Source organism: Mesoplodon densirostris, chromosome 9 (genome assembly GCF_025265405.1).
Source record: "Mesoplodon densirostris isolate mMesDen1 chromosome 9, mMesDen1 primary haplotype, whole genome shotgun sequence".
NCBI lineage: Eukaryota > Metazoa > Chordata > Mammalia > Artiodactyla > Ziphiidae > Mesoplodon > Mesoplodon densirostris.
The window spans coordinates 34,933,456-34,955,562 of NC_082669.1; the positions used below are offsets into that span (position 1 = coordinate 34,933,456).

At 38.2% G+C, this 22,107-nt stretch overlaps 1 protein-coding gene across 2 annotated transcripts in view; it reads right to left on the reverse strand.

Moving 5' to 3' along the window:
• SEMA3D (semaphorin 3D) overlaps positions 1-9,064 on the reverse strand; it is a 215,510-nt gene extending 206,446 nt beyond the window's left edge. For both annotated transcript variants that reach the window (XM_060108187.1, XM_060108186.1), the window contains exon 1: positions 8,694-9,064. The gene's annotated coding sequence lies outside the window, so the exon portion shown is untranslated. The remainder of the gene's footprint in view (positions 1-8,693) is intronic.
• Positions 9,065-22,107: the final 13,043 nt, after the last annotated feature.

Genomic DNA, 22,107 nt, shown 5'->3' on the forward strand with positions numbered 1-22,107 from the left:
ATGCTTTCACATATAAGTTTTAAAAATAGACTATTTTTCAGAACAGTTTTAGATTTACAAAAACATTGAGAAGATAGTACAAAGAGCTCCCCGAGAACCCACATCCAGTTTCCCCTATTATTTTTACATCTTACATTAGTATGGACATTTGTCACAATGAATAAACCAATATTGACATTTTATTATTAACTAAACTCCATAATTTATTCTGATTTCCTTAGTGTTTATCTAATGTTCTTTTTCTTTTCATGGATACCATCCAGGACACCATATTACATTTAGTTCGTGTCTCTCTGGCTTCTTCTTGCTTCCAACAGTTCCTCAGACTCACTTTGGTTTTGGTGATCTTGATAGGTTTGAGGAGTACTGGTCAAGCATATTGTAGACTGTCCCTCTACTGGAATTTGTCTGATGTTTTTCACATGGTTTTATGGGGGTTATAGGTTTTTGGGAGAGAGATTGAGAGGGAGAGTGTTCTTTTCATCCCTCATATCAAGGGCACATATTATCAACATGTTTTAGGACTATTGAGGTTGACCCTGATCACCTGGCTGAGACAGTCTCTGCTAGGTTTATTCACTGTAAAGTATTCTCTCCCTCCTTACCATACTGAGTACTCTTTGGAGGAAGCGACCATGCTCAACTCATTTCAGAAGTAAGGAGTTTTATGTTCCCCTTCCTTGAGGGCAGAGTATCTACATAAATTGTTTGAAATTCTACTGGATGGGAGATTTGTCTCTTCTCCTTCGTTTATTAATTTATTCATCATTTATTTATAGCAGCATGGTCTCGTGGATATTTATTTTATATCTTGGGTTATAATCAATAATACTTTATTTTTTTTTTTGCTCAAATTATTCCAGCTTTGGCCATTGGGAGCTTTTTTCAATTGGCTCCTATGACACTTTGACATACCTCTGTCATTGTGCATATATGGTGTGCTGAGTGTATGTGGGTGTTTGGAACACTTATTTTTTGGCACAAGATGATCCAGGCTCACATACATTTCCTGCCCCAGTCCTAGAATCAGCCTTTTCTCTGAGGATCCCTGGTTCCTTTCACTGGAGAATAATGTTAGAAAATGAGATCTAGGCACTAGCTGTCACATACAAAATTTATTTTTAAAATGAATTTCATGTTAAAGCTAAGAATTAATATATATATTTGTGTGTAGTACATTTATGGATAAATTCTTACTAACCCTTATTCCATGCTTATCTGTGTTTACTAGTTTTTCAGCAATGATCATGAATTATATCTGTAATGAAAATCATTACTATAAAAATAAAAGCTCTAAAAGAATGTACACCCCATTTCAACAAGAAAATGCAAATTATTGGGTGGGCCAAAAAGTGCCTTCGGCTTTTTAAGTAAAAATAAAAGACACATTTTTCATTTTCACCAAGAACTTTATTGAACAACGTATTCACCCTTTTGTTCCACTACCTTCTGCCATTTTTCAGGCAACTTCATAATTCCATCTTCCCAAAACTTTTTATCTTTTTGAGCAAAGAACTGTTTCTGGTCCCTTTTACAGTCTTCCAGGGAATTGAAATTTTTTCCATTAAGAAAATTTTGTAAAGAGCTAAATAAATGGAAATCTGAAGGTGCAATGTCTGGTGAATATGGCAGATGAATCAGAACTTCCCAGCCAAGCTGTAACAGTTTTTGTCTGGTCATAAAAGAAACATGCAGTCTTGCATTCTCCTGATGCAAGATTATGCATTTTCTGTTGACTAATTCTGGATGCTTTTCGTCAAATGCCGCTTTCAGTTGGTCTAATTGGGAGCAGTACTTGTTGGAGTTAACCATATGGTTTTCCGGAAGCAGCTCACAATAGAGGGCTCCCTTCCAATCCCACCATATACACAACATTGCCTTCTTTGGATGAAGACCAGGCTTTGGTGTAGTTGGTGGTGGTTCATTTCACTTGCCCCATGATCTCTTCCATTCCACATTGTTGTACAGTATCTACTTTCCATCACCCGTCACAATTTGTTTTAAAAACGGAATGTTTTCATTACGTTCCAGTAGAGAATCACATGCAAAAATATGGTCAAGAAGGTTTTTTTCGCTCAACTTAATGTGGAACCCAGACATCAAAGAGATTCACATAACCAAGCTGGTGCAAATGATTTTCAACGCTTGATTTGGATATTTTGAGCATGTCGGCTATCTCCAGCGTGGTATAACGTTGACTGTTCTCAATTATTGTTTCGATTTGATCACTATTAACTTCAACTGGGCTACCCGACCATGGAGCATTGTCCAGCGAGAAATCTCCAGCACGCAACTTCGCAAACCACTTTTGACACGATCAGTCACAACACCTTCTCCATACACTGCACAAATCTTTTTGTGCGTTTCAGTTGCGTTTTTACCTTTCTTAAAATGGCAAAGAATAATATGCCAAAAATGTTGCTTTTCTTCTTCCGTCTTCAATATTAAAATGGCTACGCAAAATTCACCAATTTTGATGTCTTTTTCTAAATGCACGCTGATATGACAGCTGTCACATACAATCTAACAAAATTGTTTTGAATGAAGTTAAAGACAACTAAGTGCTACTAGAGCCATCTTATGGGAAAAAACGAACAAACGTTTTGGCCCACCCAATGGTATCAACTTCTACTGACCTCATATTTAGTATTACAAGTAAACTGAGAATTCTGAGAGTTCCAAGTAGTTATCTTTGAAATGAAGTGCTATATTTCAAAATTGAAAGTGTTCCTCCAAGTAAAAATGATATTCATTTTTTACCTTAGAAAACACTTCTTTCTTTCATAGAACAACCATTTCAGATGTAAAAAGCAAAGATTTATCTGAAAGCAACAACAGCAAATACCAAAACACAAGAAATGCCTGAATGTCATATGTATGGACTGCTTTTGTGAGAAGTATAAAAAGGAGGAGTAAAAGCCTAACACTGATTTTATACATTCCATAAAAAAAAAAAAAGCCAACAGATTATTTAGACATAACTTGAGATTATGACATCATGAGGCATGGCTTCAGCGGTCAATATGACATGTTTTTAAAAAGGCTTCTATGGGACTATGTAAGCAACTTAAGAGGGTACTTTTTTGTGGACATTGTTTTTAAGCAGTTCATACATGCTGATATTAAATGCATAGACTATACTACTTCTCTGTCTCTTCACTAACGTAAATCCAGACAATATCTCTACTGAGCAATTTTATTAGTCTAATTTCTGCTAATATAATGTGCTTGAAACTCTATATATTTAACTCAGTTATTAGGTACCAGCTATATAGGCTCATTTCAGGACCAAATATAACAATATAATCCTTAAAAGCAGTTTAAGATGTACAAAAGACCAAGTAAAATGCACAATTAGTATAGGAAAAATAAATTGGACATTTACCTGATGGTAGATTAATAATGTCACATCTATATATCTATACAATTTAATTTATTTTCCGTGAAAGTAATAATACTGTATTTCTTTTAAGATGTTCAATAATCTAGACTTTTTTGCTTTTTTTATTTGACTTTGTTCTTTGTAGTTATAGTCCCATTTAATAATGCTTGATTCTATTTAATTAGAAAAATACAGCAAATGTTCCCATTTTTCCTGTGATTTTCTAGTAGAACATACTTAAAAACATAAAATGTTGAAGTTATATTGTTAAATGCCCTATAGAAGAAACAAGGGACATAAAGTATGTCATTTCTAATCTCTGAAGCAGAAGACACCATACATTTAAAAGGATACCAGATTCAGAGAGACACAAACTCTTCTGTGAACACTTGGTAACTTAATTCTATTTATTTTATACATTTCTATGGGAGGGTAATATTTGTGGCTTATTGAGTATGGCAAAAGAATGAGCAAACTGTCAAAATTTACCAGCAAAAGATTAGCAGGCTAGTTAAAGATATCCTGGTTCATGACTATTAGAAATTATTAAATATCATCATTAACATGGAAATAAATGATCAAATATTAATGATGATAGATTAAAGTTCACCAAAATCATTTAAAATCTAAACAGTATATCTTATTACATACTGCAACTTTTTCAAGCACTTAACTGTCTTTAATAATTTATATTTGTAAATGTCTAATAATTTAAGTACACCTCATTATTATTACTTAAATTTCAAAATAATTTCAAGGTGTTGCAGTTTCTTCTCAGTGTATTTCTTGCTTGCAGTGAATTTAATTTAGCTTTATGCTTCTTTCTAATTATTATTTAGGTACTTAAAGTTAAGGTGAAATAATGCAGACACAGATGATGCAGATTCTCATTTCTTAATTTAGATCCTTCTAAAAAATACAAGAAATTCAAAAATAAAATGTAACTTTTTGTAATATGCCTCTTTTTACTATGTATTCTTATAAACCCTATTTCACATGATCATTACATTGCTCTATGTTATGCATCATGATAAAACAGTCAGCTTCTCAACATTTTTTTCTATGAAAGGGTAAAACTCATATAAGAGAAAAAACTCTCCTTTCTAAAATCTCAGAGAAAGTAAAGTATAAAACCAAAGGTCTTTAAGCTGATCTTTGATAGGCAACAAAGAGATTCAAAATCACTCTCTTAACTGCCTGGTAAGTAATTAGACCTCAATATTTGTTAGGTATCTAAATATGTTTAGCATTGTACTAACTTGAAGGTGTAAAAAGCTAGAGAAGACAAGTCCTTCCTTCAAGGCTCTTAAGATCTAGTTAGGAATCATAAACAACAATATAAGAAAGCAAATGACTGAAAACTTAGAATATTAGCTTGAAAGGCAGGATGAAGATATAAAAATAGAAAGGAATTTTGGCCAAGATTTCCCAGAGTAAGAAAGTATTTTTTAACTAAGCTTTGAGGTAGCAAGGTATGTGATTAACAAGTGTTGCCCACGACGGTCAGTCATTGCTATTGTTGTTATTACTACTTATTTCACAAATGCGAATGTTTCTTTTTCCTTTAAGGACTATGTTATTGAGTCGAAATATTTACTACTTTACCTAGGTTATCTATATAGCTCCAGGTATACACAGAAAGAATAACTTTTCAAACAGAGCTATGGTTACTCATGTTTATTAAATAAATCATTTATTAATTGATAAGAATATTCCCCAAAGAACATATGTCATCAAAGCATTACATCTCCCAGACAGAACAGTAAAGTTCAGTCACGTTTTTTATTTTTTTCTAAAATAATGAAGCTATAACAAACAGTCTGAAGACATACTAATATTCATTAAGTCGGCACCAACTGGAATGTTTTCCCCTTGAGACTGAGAAGTTGATATTCCAAATACCTAATAAAAATGGGGATGACTTCACCCAGTACTCTGTCTAAGCAGAAAACAAACACTGGGCCACAGAGATACCTACCAATTCCGGAGGACACCTTCAAAGACACTTTCAGGTCTGTGATAAACCTTTTGATAGTTAACAAATACCCATCCAATGGAACGAGAACACAGTATGAGGAATAAGAACTGAGCACCACGAAACATCCTGTCTTAATTTAACTCCAACCCCAAACAATATATTTCCTAGCTTTGGAAAAGAAAAGATGTGAGAGTAATTCAGCTTGGTGACTCAAGTTCAAACCTATATTTGATCTGTTACCCTGTCACTGGAAACAGTACATGTGCTTCCTCTGCCTTTGTAATTGTTTATATTCCTGACCTTCCCTGACACCAAAAATAATTCACACTCCCACCCTTACCAGCCCTTCCCCACACACACACAAAAGAGATTAAAAATACAGTTTAACTTTGTGCATTTTTCCCATGCAAAATTGTAAAGCAAATTCATTAACTAAGATGTAACTATAAAGGCAAATTCTGCAAAAAGGTAAAAGAAAGGATACATAATTATTTCTTTACCTTTTACCCTTAGTTTCTGCTAGTGTTGGTTATAGTTTCCTGATAATTCCAAAACACTTTGCACTGCCAGACATTTTTTCCTTGACCTCCCCTCTCAGAGAGTCAGCAGGAGGGTAACAGGAGTCAAATTATTTCTCCTCCCAAGTGAATGGGCCACAGACTCTTACAAAGGTGAAATAGTGGTGCCAAAAGATGAAGTAACTTTGTAGATATTCAGGTCATGAAGGCAGTAAGTAGACTAAGGAAAACTTCATTAATCTCAGGAAATTTTCTCAACTCGGCCATGGAGTTACTATTTGAAAAATGTTTCTTTTGTTTTCATTTATAAACATTATCAAAGCCACTAATAATTCCTATAGGTACAATAAGACCTTTAAAAATATAGATTACTAATATCATGTACATAAGATCCTTGACCTACAGACTTGATGTGACCCATACCCATCCTCAACCCTGGCTCCCATTTAAATTCTCGGGGTTCTTACCCTGTAAATTATAATATACAGATAATGCATCAACTGATCTTAGAAAGGTCCTCCCTTTAAGTGGGGTCATGGAAAGCTGCCTGAAGTCCTTAAAAGGTGACCTGAATCCAGGTAAAACAGTTCCAGTCTCAGCTCTGCCCCTTACTAGCTTATATTTGAACACATCACCTAACACCTTTACATCTCATTATTCTCACCTCTAAAATGAGAATAATTGCTTTGTCTACTCCCGTAACCACCGATACCACTTTTAAGAACTATGATTTTTCTTAAAATTGCAAAAGCCAAAATGGGACAGCACACATTTCTAACTCTGTGTCTCTGCTTTTTTTTTTTCAATCTAAAAAACAAACAAAAAATAATGAAACTTCATATCGTGTTGCTGAGAATATTAATCGTTATAATGTACAAAGTACCTAGGATGCAATAAGTATTTGATAAATGTCCCTTCCCTTCTCCACCAATTTTTTCATTTCATAATGGGCAAATTCCATTTGAAATGTTGGCAGTCCAAATCAGTACCATTTTACTGTCTCTCAGCTACCTCTTGACGCTATTCATATCTCTTCCCACATTACCTTCCTGTATTTCCTGGCCTCTTCTCTTTCAAAGGCCAAGGCCTTTTCCCATCTTCCTGACCTGAACCATCACTTTGTAGCCTATCAACGATGTCCCTCTGGCCAGCTTAACTACTCGGTTGAGCCTCAGTGACTCGGAGGCGGGACAGAGTTAAAGCAACTCCTGTCTGGGGCTGCTCACATCCAGCCCAGACCCTTCCTGCTCATCCTCTTGGCTCTCTGGCCTCAGAACAGGGGGAAAAGCGACGGCAACACTGGAGTGATGACATGTGATTCTCTCCCTTCCCCACCCTTCACATTTTTCTTTCCACGTGCAGAACCCGGAAGCCTCTGACCGCTCTTGCCCTGGCGGTTGCCATGGTTACACAACAGCAGCACCAGACTCAGGAGGGGTCTCGTCCCGTCTCCTCTACCTCCCCCTCAACCCTTTCCATCCTTTAATTTGCACGCCCCCCCCCCGCCGCGCCCCCGCAGGGGAGGAGAACCTTTTCGGCTAAATTTGAGACTTTCAGTTCCCGCCCCCTCTTCTTCTCTTGCAGACGGCACTGACAAGCTAAGGGAGGATGGGAGGGGCTTTGGTGGGGAAAGGAGCTCTCGGAGAGACATTTGCCTTTCATTACGGCTTCGCTCGGGGCTAAACGGCGAAAAGTTCGCCTACTTAACTCCAATCTCCGTAACTCGGAATTGGGGACCTCAGCGGCCCCAGCTGCTGGCTGCGCAGCTCCCGTCCAGTCCCCTCGAGTCCGGCCTGGTGGCGGGAGCGCGGCGCCTCCTCCTCCTGTCAAGTACCCCCCGCGCGCTGGGACGGAAGCAAAGCAACTCAGCCCACGAGGTTGAACTCAAGTCGTGAGGGAAGGAAAATGAGCCGGTGCCGAAAACGGCCCGGGCGCTGCCAGGGCGGCCCATTAACGCGTCAACTCCAGGCGCGTGATGAGGGAGCAGGGGGAAAACACCGGCGGGGTTAAATCCACCCGGTTAAATTCCCAACAGGAGTCAAATCCGGGCCTTTTCGGAGCGAGCCAAGCCGAGGCTACGGAGGGATGCCCGGCTCCCACAAGAGTACGTTTTGCAGGAGCCGCCTTCCCCAGTCAGCCAGCTCTGAGGCTGGTGTCTGCTTCCAACTTTGCCCTCAGAGTCTGGGAGGATGCACGCTCCCGTCAGACGGAGCGTCGCGGTTCCCTCACAGGGAAAAAGGCGTTGCCCATCCCTCCCCAAAAGCACCACAACACAAACAGCCGCCAAGGTCTCCCCGTCCCCTCCCCCCAGCCCGTCGGGAAAAGGAGCGAGTGAGGGCGCAGACGCCCTTGGTCAAATCCTCGTCAGATTGTCCCCACCGACGCGTCTGCGAATGAACCTGCAGCCAGAGGAGCCACGGGGCACGTTCAGACGCGCTCGCGGCCGCCGGGGCCCTGGAGGAGGCGAGAGAGAGGGCGAAGTTCCCGGGCGCGTCTCGGGAGGAAAACTTTGCGCGGCGCGGAAAGCTCGTGCTGAGGAAGCGGCGGCGGCGAGCGGAGACTGCGCCCGCCGCCACGCTGTCCCCGCGCCGCGCGCCCGGACCGTCAGCGCCTCGGCGCCCCGTTCCCCGTCTGGCCCCCCCGCGTGCCCACTCCCGTCACCTCCGGAGCGCTCTTTCCGCCCCAGAACGTTGCCTTATCTCCCGGCCGCTCGGCATCCTCACTTCGGACCCATTACCACCCCCAAATCCAGTCACCCCTACTGGCCACCGCGGTCCTCCCACCGGAGCAGCAGGTGACCCGAAACCAGGCTTACCTGCCGCGAACTCTTCTGGCCCTCTCTCTGTGCCCGCTGTTTTTTCCGGGAGAGAGGAAGGGGATGCAGGCGGTGGGCGTGCGAGACGGCGACCCGGGACACTGGCGCGACCTCCTCTGAGCGGCAGCCCTGGCTGAGCCGCGGAGCCGCCGGCGGCCCTGACGGAGCGTGGAGGCTGCGGCCGCAGAGGCCAGGCCGGGAGGCAGGGGGCGCTGCTGCCCCCCGAGCGCCCTGCCGGGAGCGGCGCGGAGCCAGGCACCAGCTGGAGCTGTGGGGAGGCGAGGGTGGCGAGGAAAGGCACGCTCGGAGCGGGAGGGCGGCTTTTAAGTTTGTGGTGTGACCGCAGCAGCTGTCCCGAGAGAGACTCAGTCTTTCTAAAAAGGGGATGCTCAGAACGCCGGGGATTACCTCTCCCCTTCCGATCTCCTCCCCCAGCCCTCGGCCCCCCTTCCCTGTGCGCACGCCAGTCCTCCCCAGCGTGCAAAAGTCCATCCCAGTCGGCGCGCAGGCTGTCAGCAGCGTGGATTAAATGTAGCTCCGGCCGCGCTGGGGGATGTTTTTCCGGACAGGGCACTCTGTCTGTAAAGGAATTTCTGACGTTTGAGCCCGCGCCCGGGTGGCTTTTGGGCCTGTTTATTCTATACCATAACGTCTCCAAGGACTCCCTGCCGAAAAAAACAGGACGAACACTGTCTCAAAAACTCTAAGCCTCAAAAAGAGGAGCTGTGTTCCAGTACGTAAAACCCCTATCCACTGTTACTGGCCTCGAAAGAGCAGGTGTGGAGGATGAGCGACAATCAGCCCTCCACTACGGGGCTGGCACCGAGGAAGGACCAAGCAGGAGGTAAACAAAAAACAAACACACACACACACACACACACACACACACACACACACACACACGATGTAAGTCTTTTTTCCCTCTCTACCTCATACCAGGCCAGCAGGGTTACATCACTTATTCCTGTGCTAGATTTCCTTGTAGATTTGTACACACCTTGCTCACGCAATAGAAAACTTGGAAGTGTATGGGGACCAGGGTGGATTCACATTTTGTGGAGACTGGAACTCACACTATTTGGAAGTGGGACCCTCTTGAAGAAAACTAATACAGAAATAGCTTAATTCTACAGATTTTAGAAAAACATATGACATATGAACTCATTGGCTGACCACAGGGACATGGAAAGGGCCTCTGCAAGGGATGAGTCCTGAACTGGAGCCTTATGGGCTACATGGTAAATCCTTCTATGATTGGAACTCTAGGTCTGTGGTCACACACCTTGCACTTATTAGTCCCAAACATAAAACTAACTTGGGGTGGAGCCATAGAAAAAAGCAGCCATGGGGTCCTGCATTTGTCAGGTTGACTTCAGAGCTGTGCTCGTAAGGTCCCAGAGTTCCCTTGGCAAATGACCAGGGGGGGGTTGGTTTGGGGGCAGTGAGCAGACAGTGGCAACAGTGGAAGAACTGGTCTGGGGGAGGAGACTCTTCATTCAGCCTTCCCTCTGCAGCAGAGAGCTGAGGGCCACCAAAGCTAAATGAGTCATTTTAAGTTACAGATGGTTGGTGGCAGAGCCAGCTCAGGAGGGACTCAAGTTTCCTAACTCTGACCAAGTTTCTTTCCTGTGTCTCATACTGCCCCATCGCTGTAACCTTGGTTTTGACTGTCAACCAACCAACCCCATAATTTTCCTCTTTGGATACAGGACAATTTAAAGCCCTACAGACTATTCCAATCTATAGCCACATTTTTTCTGAATGCTTTATATTCAGTGTTATACCACTCATTTTATAATTAACCACACACATGATGTGTTTGTTGCATTTTGAAATATTTTTATATTATTTTTGTCTATGCCATTGCCCCCAGTCCAAATTGCAAGCTCATTGTGAGGACAAAATACCTCTTTTTTCTCTCAGAATATAGCTTAGGGTTTTGCACATGGTGGGTTCATGATAAGTACTTTTAGATTTTTACCCTATTTATTAATTTTCTAATAATTTTGTCAGTTTATTGGCCAGAATATTGTATTTAATTAGAGTTGTGGTTAACTCTGGATTTTCCCTTTTTCCTTCCAGTCTAAAATCCTAACTTAATATACTCAAGGGAAATGACATCTCCCTTTTGCTACTGTCTCAGCCTTTTCCACAAAGCCCCCGCAGGATTAATCACTCCCTCCTGCTTTTCCAAAGCACTTTGATTTCACTACTAAATAAGTCCCTTTCATGTTATATCATAATAAATTATGCATTGGTCTGCATCCCATACAGGCGTATTGCCTGTTTTGTGTTCTTGTTTCCCCAGCTCCTAAAACAGTGCCTATGAATTTGTATTGAACTGATTTGGTTTGAAGTACCCTGACTTCAAATTTAGACTGTATTTACTAGGGTATCCTGAACATACCATGAGAAGAACATCTGGAAACTGGGTTCTGTGCTTTCTTTCCTTTTAATTACTCTGAGCACGCAGCAGGCAGAGTCAACCACACAGCTCACTTGTGATGAATGGCCTCAGCTGTGTTCAGGGCTTTGTAATCCTCACGATACTTCTCTGAGTGTCTTGCATATGGTGGGTGTTTAACAAATATTTGGGGGTTAAATGAATTAATGAAAACAGTGGGTGTGATGACAATAATTAGTCACTGAATTATTTCTGAAATTTCTGCTAACTCTACAGGATCCCACCAGTATGGTTTTATAACCCTTTTTAAGTGTTTGAAATTTACTGTTACCAAAAGCAATTCGGTAATCTGTCTTATAGTGTTGCTTAATACCCTATCTGAATCCTTGAAATAACACCCAGTAGGAAAAGTCTATTTTACTTTAAGTTTTGTTAAAATGTAATGTGTATTATATAGTGTAGCTTATCTTTAAGGGTGACTATTCAAGATTCAGTAAATGATCCTTAATTACACTGAAAGAGATGTGTGTATCATCAGTTAGAACTACCTAATTGTTGCTGCTCTGCCTGTTCTGGTCTGAGGGGGAAAAAAGAAAGAAAAAGGAAACACAAAATACTTTCCAGGTGCTTGGAAACATTGTTGAATAAGTAAACTTGTCTTGAGGGTCCAGGTTCTTCCTCTGTGGCATACCACCCCTCACTCCTCTTCATCAGGGCTCACAGATTGAATGTAAGTCATTCTTACTGTATGGTAGTAGATTTATGTTAGATAATATGAAATACACTGTTTCTCAAAGGATTACATTGTTATACTGAGTGAAACCAAGGAATAAAGTTCTAATTGTAGAATTTCAAGAATCATCAATCTATGTTGGGAGCCATAAAGGAAGGTAGCAGGGATGGGAAAGAGTAGAATAGTTATATTCTAGGCTTTTCCAACTCCACATATAGCTACCTCTGCCCAGAAGACAGGAGAAAGATAATTACTGGGTCCAGAATTTAAATCTAGCAGGATCTCAGAGGATTTGACTACACTTTCTGCAGAAGGTGCTTTTCTGTGCAGTCTTCTATTCACAAAGCATATGGAAATTTGGTGAATTTAAAAGGAAAAAAAAAAAGACAGATAAAAGAGATTGCAAAGTTCTGTGCACAGAGACAAGAAAATGGAAATGAAGCCCAAGCCATTTAGTGTTCACTTCTATAAAACTAATCATACCTTGGTCAGACATAAAACCTCTCTGCCTTATAATAAATACTACCTTATGAATGTTTTCCCACATATTAACATATCAGTACCAACAGATAAAAATGTTGTTATACTCATATGAGAAAACTGGGATATATGTTAGTTTATGTCTGATTGAAACAAGTGATGGCATGAGATGAAAGCAGCCTACCCACCTCCTACTCTTCTATCAGATATTTTCCCTTATAAACTGCAGATTTTTTTTCCCATCTGATTCATTTGATCATGACAATTCACTCATCACTTGATCACTAGCTAGTTACATATTAAGATCATTATATCATGTTTAGTAGTGGAAAAGAACACTCCTGACTTCTATCTTTAATGCAGTATTAATTATACATGCATAGAACTCTTAGAAGTAAATGGATCCCTGTTTCTCATCATCAAATAAAGACAGAAGATAGTTTAGGTTAGTTAATCGGAATGTGAAATTGTAATGTCTTTGTGTTTTAAACTCTTATAACGTCATAAATAATCATAAACTTTCAGAGTTAGGAGAGACCTCAAAGCCCTTCTAGCCCTCATGTTATACATGAGGAAAAGAAGGCCAAGAAGGTAGAGTGATCACCTAGCTCCTTCAGACTCCTGCCTCAATGCCCTCTGCAAAATAGCACCCTGCTATAGAGCCTTTTTTTGAAAAAAAAAAATCAGCAAATCAGCTATTTTTCAAAACCTTTCCAAGCCAGAATCTTAAGGTTATATTTACTTAGCTGTGTTGGGGTGTGGTGAATAATTAAATTCAGCATGAATGCACTTCAAAATAAAAATAAAAACATAGCCCAACCCCTTTGGCCCAAGTCCTGAGACCTCAGAAGAGAGCACCTCCTTGACTATGAACATTCACTAGAGGCTGGAAAGGCTTTTTGTGTCTGATATAGGACTCCACAGAGTTATTGCAGAATGGGGGAGTTTAAAATCAAATAAATGACTCTGTTTCTTATTTTTAACAATGTTCTTATAGCAACAAACCATCCCCAAGGAAAGATTTTAAGGAAAAATAAACAACTTTTCTATATATCATATAAGAGAAAAAATCTTTAAATTTGCTTTTCTTAATACCTCGTACCACCACGCCACCCTTAGAACATGCTTTAGACACAGTGTATTCTTCTAAGAAAATGGGAGGGGGAGGGATTCCTATGGTACCTAATCGAGGCAAGCCTTATTTATTTAAGGGTGATGAAACCAAGAAAAATATGCCCTCTTGTGGCTTATTTGTTCTAGTTCACAACTAATCAACAGTGCTCCATTATTTCCTGAAACTCAAACATACCTATATTCCGAGTGGAATTAAACTATTCCTTTGTGCAGTAACTAGAGAGAACAGGTCTGTGCAGACAGCAGGAAGGCATTCCAAGACTTCTGCTTTGTTCAAGGTAATAAGCAGCAGCTTAGCCACAACGAAATCAGTATCCCTAAAAACGGGGGAAGATTTTCCAAAATAACCCACAGATTCTTACAGATATTATAAAAATACCTTCCAAATAAATGCATTAGATAGAATTTCTTTCCTAAATAGTGAGGTTTATGTTGGACAAACTTAAACCATCAGTTACCACAAATAGGAAAAAATTCATGATTTCCTTTCCTACTGTATTTATGCCTCTAAGATTTCTTTAGCTGTGGGATGATGCTTATTTTTCCATTAAAAAAGTAAAATGGGGCCTCCCTGGTGGCGCAGTGGTTAAAAGTCCGCCTGCCGATGCAGGGGATACGGGTTCGTGCCCCGGTCTGGGAGGATCCCATATGCCGCGGAGCGGCTGGGCCCGTGAGCCATGGCCGCTGGGCCTGCGCATCCGGAGCCTGTGCTCCGCAACGGGAGAGGCCACAACAGTGAGAGGCCCGCATACAGCAAAAAGAAAAAAAAAAAAAAAAAAAAAAAGTAAAATGTATAATAAAGCAGTTAAGAGAATCCTGATTTTCATTCTCTGCATAGTTTTTCTCTCCTTTCCTCTTGTTTCTTCAGAAATAAAAATAGCACAAATGTGTTACATCCTATGATTTACAGATATAATTAATTTCACTACAAAAAAAAAAAAAATGCCCACCAAGTTGTCCTAAAACAGCACGGTGGAGATAGGCTTAATGGGAAATGACCTCTGCTGATCAAGAGAGTGACTTTCATGTAACTGTCATTTAAATAACTTAGTAACTAAGTGAATGTCAAAGGTTTAAAACAGGTCAGAATGCTAAATCCTTAGTCCAACCTTATAATAATAATATTAATAATTATGATTAACACTGTTATTATTTTATATACAAAAAATGACTTAAATCACACATTTTCCATTTGACTGGATCTGCTTGTGTATTAAGTAGGCCGGCGGACCATTTCCTAATCTGCAGGCTTACTTTAGCAAGTTGCTGCTGAAATAGACTGAATTGTATCTCACTTACCAGAAGGAATAAATACAGTTTTCCAAAATGCCCAGTTTAACATGGAGCTATTGTTTTTCTAAATTACAAGCTTAAAATAGCTTTAAGTTTATCTAGTTCAATGATCATTCTGACCTTTGAAGCACAGATATACTTTATTGGAATTGTCATTTGCAAGGAAAATTCATTCATAAAATAGTTGAAGGTTTTAAATTTTGTCTATTTAGTGAATAATAATGAACCACTATAATATTATTAACAAATCGCATTCTCTTTATACTTGACATTTCAATAAAATTATCTTTCCCTATGTCAAGCAAAGTTTTACCTTCCAAAGTTTATTCATGCGTTTGCCAAAAAAGTCTATCAATACATTAAAAGTCTATGATAATATGTGTATTTTAAAAATTATCTCTAATTTTACTATATTTAAAATTTCCAGTTCTAAGAATGGAGCTAATTTTAAAAGACAAAAATATGACCATTTAAAAATGTATCAAGAAATTAGTATTTCACTAGTTAAGAATAAAAGACAAGTGGTCCACAATAATGAAGGTCATTATTGTAAGTATGATATGATTGATAGCATGTCTAACATTAAAAATGGTGACCTGCAAATATTAGCTATAAAAACATTGTAAACATGATATTAAAATAGTAAGGTATTAGTTAGAGGACAGATAAACAAATAAATAAAACAAATAAATAAAACAAATTAGAAGTCCAGAAAATAGGCTTAGTTATATAATTATGTATATAATGAGAATTTTGTTTTCTGGCTCCAAACTTGAGTGGACAATAAATGCCTTCTTTTCTAAAAATTACTTTTGTTTTGTGGCACTTGAAATACAAAACAAATAGCATACACACATAGACACAATAAAATGGAACTCACATTGAAGAATACGCCACCCAACCTAAGAATTAGAAAATTACAGCTATCTTTGAAGTTTTCTTTGTGTTCCTCCCTGATTCCATTTTCTCTGTCTTTTTGCTGCACTTATGTATATGGCTCTAAACAACATATAATATGATGTATTGTTCTTACTAACTTTATATAAATAGTAACAGCTTCCTAAAAATAGTAATTTTCTGTGACTTTCTTTACTTAGCAGTATCTAAGATTCATCTTCCCTATTATGTATGCTGTTGCTTTGTTCATTTTCATTGCTTTGAATTATATTGTGAATACATCATGAGTTATCCATTCTCATATTGATAGCCAGTTGAGTTTTTTCTAGTATTTTACTATTACAAACAATGCTTCATGAACATGCTTGAATATATCACTTGATTTTTCTGTTTCTCAGGCCCTTTATGAGCCAGTTATGAACACAGAAACCAATCCAAGCATTTAATTGTCAAGCCAAAGGCATTTAAGATAGGGAACTGGAATATAGGGAAATGGTTGAAAAACGTTGGAAGGAGCAGCAAAAGAGAGAAGGAGAGGGTCTGGAAGAGTAAAAGGAAAAGAAGAATGATAATCAGAGATTAGATACTAATGCTCCAAAGCTGCAATCTCTTTTGGGCGTGATCTTCTGGTACATATTGGATCTGCTAAGATGTGCTGCCTTGACCAGGACTGGGCTGCTGAAAGGTGTTATCTCTGCAAAGTTGGAGTTAGAAACACTTTGATCCTGTTATTTTTTCACCTGCAACTACCAGAAACTACCAGGACCTGCTTCCTTTTGAGACGCAGAAGCATAAAGCATTTCCTTTTCTCGGCTATTGATCTTCTGCAAATTTTTCTCTTGACTAATTCTAACCAAGGGCCAGATGGCAAAGTAGTATGAAATGGTCTAACGACTTGAGCAGACTTTTCATAAAAGAGGACCAATAACTTCTGTAGCTACGAGGGAAATGCAAATTAAAATCACAATGTAATTCCACTACGTACCTACCAGAATGACCAAAATAAAAGGACAAAATGCCAATAGTTGCTAAAGATGGAAGGATCAGAACTCTCATACACTGTGGGTGGAAGTGTAAATTTTTACAACCACATTGGAAAAGTCTTTAGCATTATCTACCAAACACTAAATGTATGCATACTCTATGACCAGCAATTATATGCATAGACTGAGCCCAAGAAAAATGTATAAATATGTTAATCAAAGTAAATGTACAATAATATTCATGGAAAAATTATTTGAATTAATGTCTTACATTGGAAACCATGCAAACTATCCTCAACAATAGGATGGATAATATACTGTGGACAATTCACACAAAGGAAGGCTATACAGCAATAAAAGTAAACTACAACTATAGCAGCAATGTACATTAGCTTCAGAAAACCAATAATTAGTGAAAGAAGACAGACACACATAGTATGATTCATAGTTAATCTTTTTTTCATGGAGTTAAACAAGTTGATTTTAAGATTCATATAGAAAATAATTATGCAAGATGAGGAGAATTGACTATTTATGATCTTGACTCTTGCAAACCAATAACAAACAACATCATTTTATCCATTCAGGTTTACTTCTTTGTCTTTCCGTAATGTTTTACAGCTTTTCTCATAATGGTTTTGTACATTTGTTTCTTTCTTTTTTTGTTGTTTTTTTGTTGTTTGTTTTTGGCCTCACTCACGGCTTGCAGAATCTTAGTTCTCCAACCAGGGATTGAACCCGGGGCAGTGAAAGTGCCAAGTTCTAACCAATGGACTTCCAGGGAACTGCCAAGTACATTCCTTAATGTTACTCCTAAATATTTTATATTATTGCTGATATTGTAAATTAGGTTTCCCTTTCATTAAATCTTTTAACTGGGTATTGTTAATATATGTAGAAACTATTGCTCTCTGTATATTAATTTTATATTTTGCTAATTTTCTGAATTTTTTATTGTTTCCTTAATTTTCATCATGGGTTATCTCAGATTATTCATGAATACTGTCATGTAATTCTTAATATCTGGTCTATGAAGGTTTGGTGGATATCTGTAATGACATTTTTCTTCTATAGAAATTTAACCTTTCTATCTCTACTGGGTTAAATATAGGTAAATTGTATTTTCCTAGAATGTTATCTATTTCATTTAAGTTTACAAATTTATCTGCATAGAGCTGGGCAAATAGTCACTTAATTTTTAATTTTTTTTATTTCAATGATTTTTACCATTTATAATTTATTGTTGTGTTTATGCTTTCTTTCTTTTATGTTTTGATTAGATGGGCTAGTTATTATCTTCATTTTTGTCAAAAAACAACTTTTTCCTTTATTAATTGGTTTTACTGTTTTCTATTTTTAAATTCATTAATTTTTTCCATGCTTTAATTATTTGCTTCCTGCTGTTTTTTTAGGGTTTCCTTTTTTTTTAACTTTTGCTTTGAGAATTTAATTAAATTATTTTCACTCTTTGATTTTTATTAATATAAATAGATAAAGCTATACATTTTCTTTTGATTATCACTTTAATTAGAGCCAAGAGTGTCTGATATGCAGTGTTGAATTATCATTGTTTTTCAGAAATTCTTCAATTTAATTTCCTATTTCCTCTTTCTCCAATGAATTAATAGAGTTTTTTTTTTCAATTCTAGGATGAAGAGATATTGTTATTGTTGTTCTTGCTTAGTTTTAAATTGTGTTATTTTCTAAAACTATCATATCCATGTAAGATAATGTTTATAATATTTATACTTTACAGAAATTTGGGGCATTTGAGGGACCAAATATATGGTCAGTTTTCATGACTGTTTTTTGTGCACTTGAGTTGAAGTCACTTTCTCTGTTATTCTGTATATTTTCATATGGTCTATCCTCTACATGATGTTGCTTAACTCTTCTTTAGCCTTAATTTGTTTTTCATCCAGTTGATTTCTGTTGCACTGAGAGTGGTAATTGCTTGCTTTTAGTGGTTTTCTGTCTGTTTCCTCTGCCTTACCTGTAGTTTCTACTTTATAAAGTGATATTTGGTCCATAGATAACCATAACATCTCCATCGTGTATTGTGGTCTTTAGTATTATAAACTGTCTCCTTTAATGCTTTTTTTACCTACTCTACCTTGTTTACCAGGATTACAACCCATGCTTTCTTATTATTTATATTTTCTGATACATCTTTGCGTATCCTTTCACTTTTAGCTTTCTGAATAACATCATTTTAGGTTTATTTCCTTAATTCAGCATATAGTTGACTTTTACTTTGTAAGTCAGTTTGAAAATGTTTATCTTTTAATAGGTGGATTAAGTTCATTATATTTAATATGATTAATTTATTTTGACAAAACTCATATTATTTTGTGTGTCATGCACTATATATATAGTTACATGTTTGTAGTTTTTTTCTTTATATTGTCTAACTTTGTTTTGCCCTTCCTTTTATTTCTTTTGATATTTTTATTTTAAATGAGAGTAATTTTCATCAGCTGAAATGTTTCTGATTCTCATTTTCTGCTTTTTTTTTTCACTAAGTTATATATGTATTTTTTTGCTAATATCTGTTCCTTCTGAAAGAACAGATTTTCCTAGACCAACAAAAAACAGGTAGTTCTCTATGAGGAGTTTGGGTGTGGATTCTTAAGTTACTTAGTTTCTAAATTCTTTTGGTACAATTAAAGGCAGTTTTATTCATAGATGGCTCCTTTTAATTCACGGGAAGAGAAGGGTTGGTAAGTCTGATTTTGAATTCTCTTTCCATAGAATGCTTAGTTTCTACCACTTGTTTGTTCTCTCCCACCCGCACCAATGCCCCAAGGAATGCCTCCCTTTCTCCCAGAAGCTATGCCTTGCCTTTCTAAAACTGCTAGTTTTGATCCTGCATTTTTAAGTCCTTTATAATTCCCCAGCAGTCCATGCTGTGACCTCTTCTCAGTATCTAAGTGTAGAACTCTCTCTCTCAGGGGTCCTTTTATGTCCATGCTGTGACCTCTTCTCAGTATGTAAGTGTAGAACTCTCTCTCTCAGGGGTCCTTTTATGTCCATGCTGTGACCTCTTCTCAGTATCTAAGTGTAGAAATCTCTCTCTCAGGGGTCCTGTTATGTCCATGCTGTGACCTCTTCTCAGTATCTAAGTGTAGAACTCTCTCTCTCAGGGGTCCTGTTATGTCCATGCTGTGACCTCTTCTCAGTATCTAAGTGTAGAAATCTCTCTCACAGGGGTCCTGTTATGTCCATGCTGTGACCTCTTCTCAGTATCTAAGTGTAGAACTCTTTCTCTCAGGGGTCCTGTTATGTCCATGCTGTGACCTCTTCTCAGTATCTAAGTGTAGAACTCTCTCTCTCAGGGGTCCTTTTACGTTTTCTGCCATTGCTTGGCCCCCACCACCTTCTCCTTGTTTCTGTTCAGTCTCCTCCCCACTCTTGGCTTCCAGATCTGGCCCTACTTATTTTTGGATGTTTGTTTCCTTACTTCTATGTAAATTAAAGATCATGGTATTTTCTGTCTCCTAGTTAACATCTAGGAATGAGTTAAGGGTAGTTTCATGTGCATTCCTTCTTGTTCTATATGGGTTTTCTAGAGACTGTGAGGAAAGATTCCAGTGTAGGTGGTTGTCATTATTCTACAGAAACCCAGAAGGTTTTCCTTTTTTTCATAAAAATCAATTACATTATGGTTTTATACCAATTGAAATTATATAGTATAGATAGAAAGAATTAGGAGACACCTTTGGAATGATATCCTGGCATAGAGGCAAGAGAGAATTAGGTCTAGTACCCACGGTAAAAAGTTACTCTTAATAAGAGCAAGGAGAGTTTGTGGTGAAATGAGACAGGGCAGAGTTCTGTATACTGAGAAGCAGGTTAATGGGCAGAAGATTTGTTGTGAGCTTGTGGAAGTCTCTTCTTATTTTCATTGAAGTTTAGTTGATCTAAAATATTGTGTTAGTTTCTGATGTACAGCAGAGCGATTCAGTTTTATATATATGTATATATATATATATATACATATACATATATATATATACATATATATAAAGAATATATATATATTCTTTTTCAGATTCTTTTCCATTATAGGTTATTACCAGGTATTGAATATGGTTGCCTGTGCTATACAGTAGGACCTTGTTGTTTCTCTATTTTATATATGGTAGTGTATATCTGTTTTTAAAATTAATTTATTAATTAATTTATTGGCTGCGTTGGGTCTTCATTGCTGCGCACGGGCTTTCTCTAGTTGCAACAAGCGGGGGCTACTCTTCGTTTCGGTGCGTGGGCTTCTAATTGCGGTGTCTTCTCTTGTTGCGGAGCACAGGCTTAGTTTCTCCACGGCGTGTAGGCTCTTCCCAGACCAGGGCTCAAACCCGTGTCCCCTGCAATTGCAGGTGGATTCCTAACCACTGCGCCATCAGGGAAGCCCTGGTAGTGTATATCTGTTAATCCCAAATTCCTAATTTATCCCTCCCTCCTTTCCCCTTTGGTAACCATAAATTTGTTTTCCATGTCTGTAAGTCTGATTCTGTTTTGTAAATAAGTTTATTTGTATAATTTTTTTTAGATTCCACATATGAGCTATATCATGTGATATTTGTCTTTCACTTACTTCACTTAGTGTGATAATTTCTAGGTCTATCTATGTTGCTGGAAGGAAGTTTTCTTATTGCCTCTCTTCTTAGTAATGTAGGACTAAGACCAGTAGCTAAAGTGAAGATTGGGGTGGGTATAATGAGGAGAGAGTGAAAGTATGCAATAGATACCCAGAAGAGTGGGAGTGTGCTAGTAAGAAAAACAGCATGGTGTATATTTTAGCTTAATTTATTTTGGAAATATGAATATGTTCATATAACATTTGTTTTCATGGGCTGATTAAATGAACCAAAACTGTAGTTTTGCCTAACACTTTGAAGACAGAAAGGGATGTTTCAAAAAAGACTAAAAGAGTTCTAGGGGACTTCCCTGGTGGCGCAGTGCTTAAGACTCCACGCTCCCAATGCAGGGGACCTGGGTTTGATCCCTGATCAGGGAACTAGATCCCACACACATGCCGCAACTAAGGAGCCCACAAGCCACAACTAAGACCCGGCACAACCAAATAAGTAAATAAAACAAATACTTTTTTTAAAAAAGACTAAAAAAGTTTTATTGGAGTTCAGAGAAAAGATACAGCCTAAAATTATGCAGAAGAGATTATAAATTAAGTGTATGGATAGACTGTAGTTAAGATAGCTTTTGAGAAAGGCCTTTCCAGGTGGAGCAGAACATAAGCACCTGGAAAGTGTGGGGCTGTAAGTGGGAGAGGCTGCAAAGTGAGGCTGTTTCATGAGGAAACCATGTTAACCAAGTCCTGACGTGGGAATGTGGGCAGTGTGTAAAGGAGAATATGAAAATGTCCAACTTTCCTGAAATAAGTATCTATAAAACTGGAAAGTAAGAAACGAGAATGAAAACGTAGATATGCAAGATACCAAAGCAGGTTTTGGATGCCCGACTAAGAAAGTT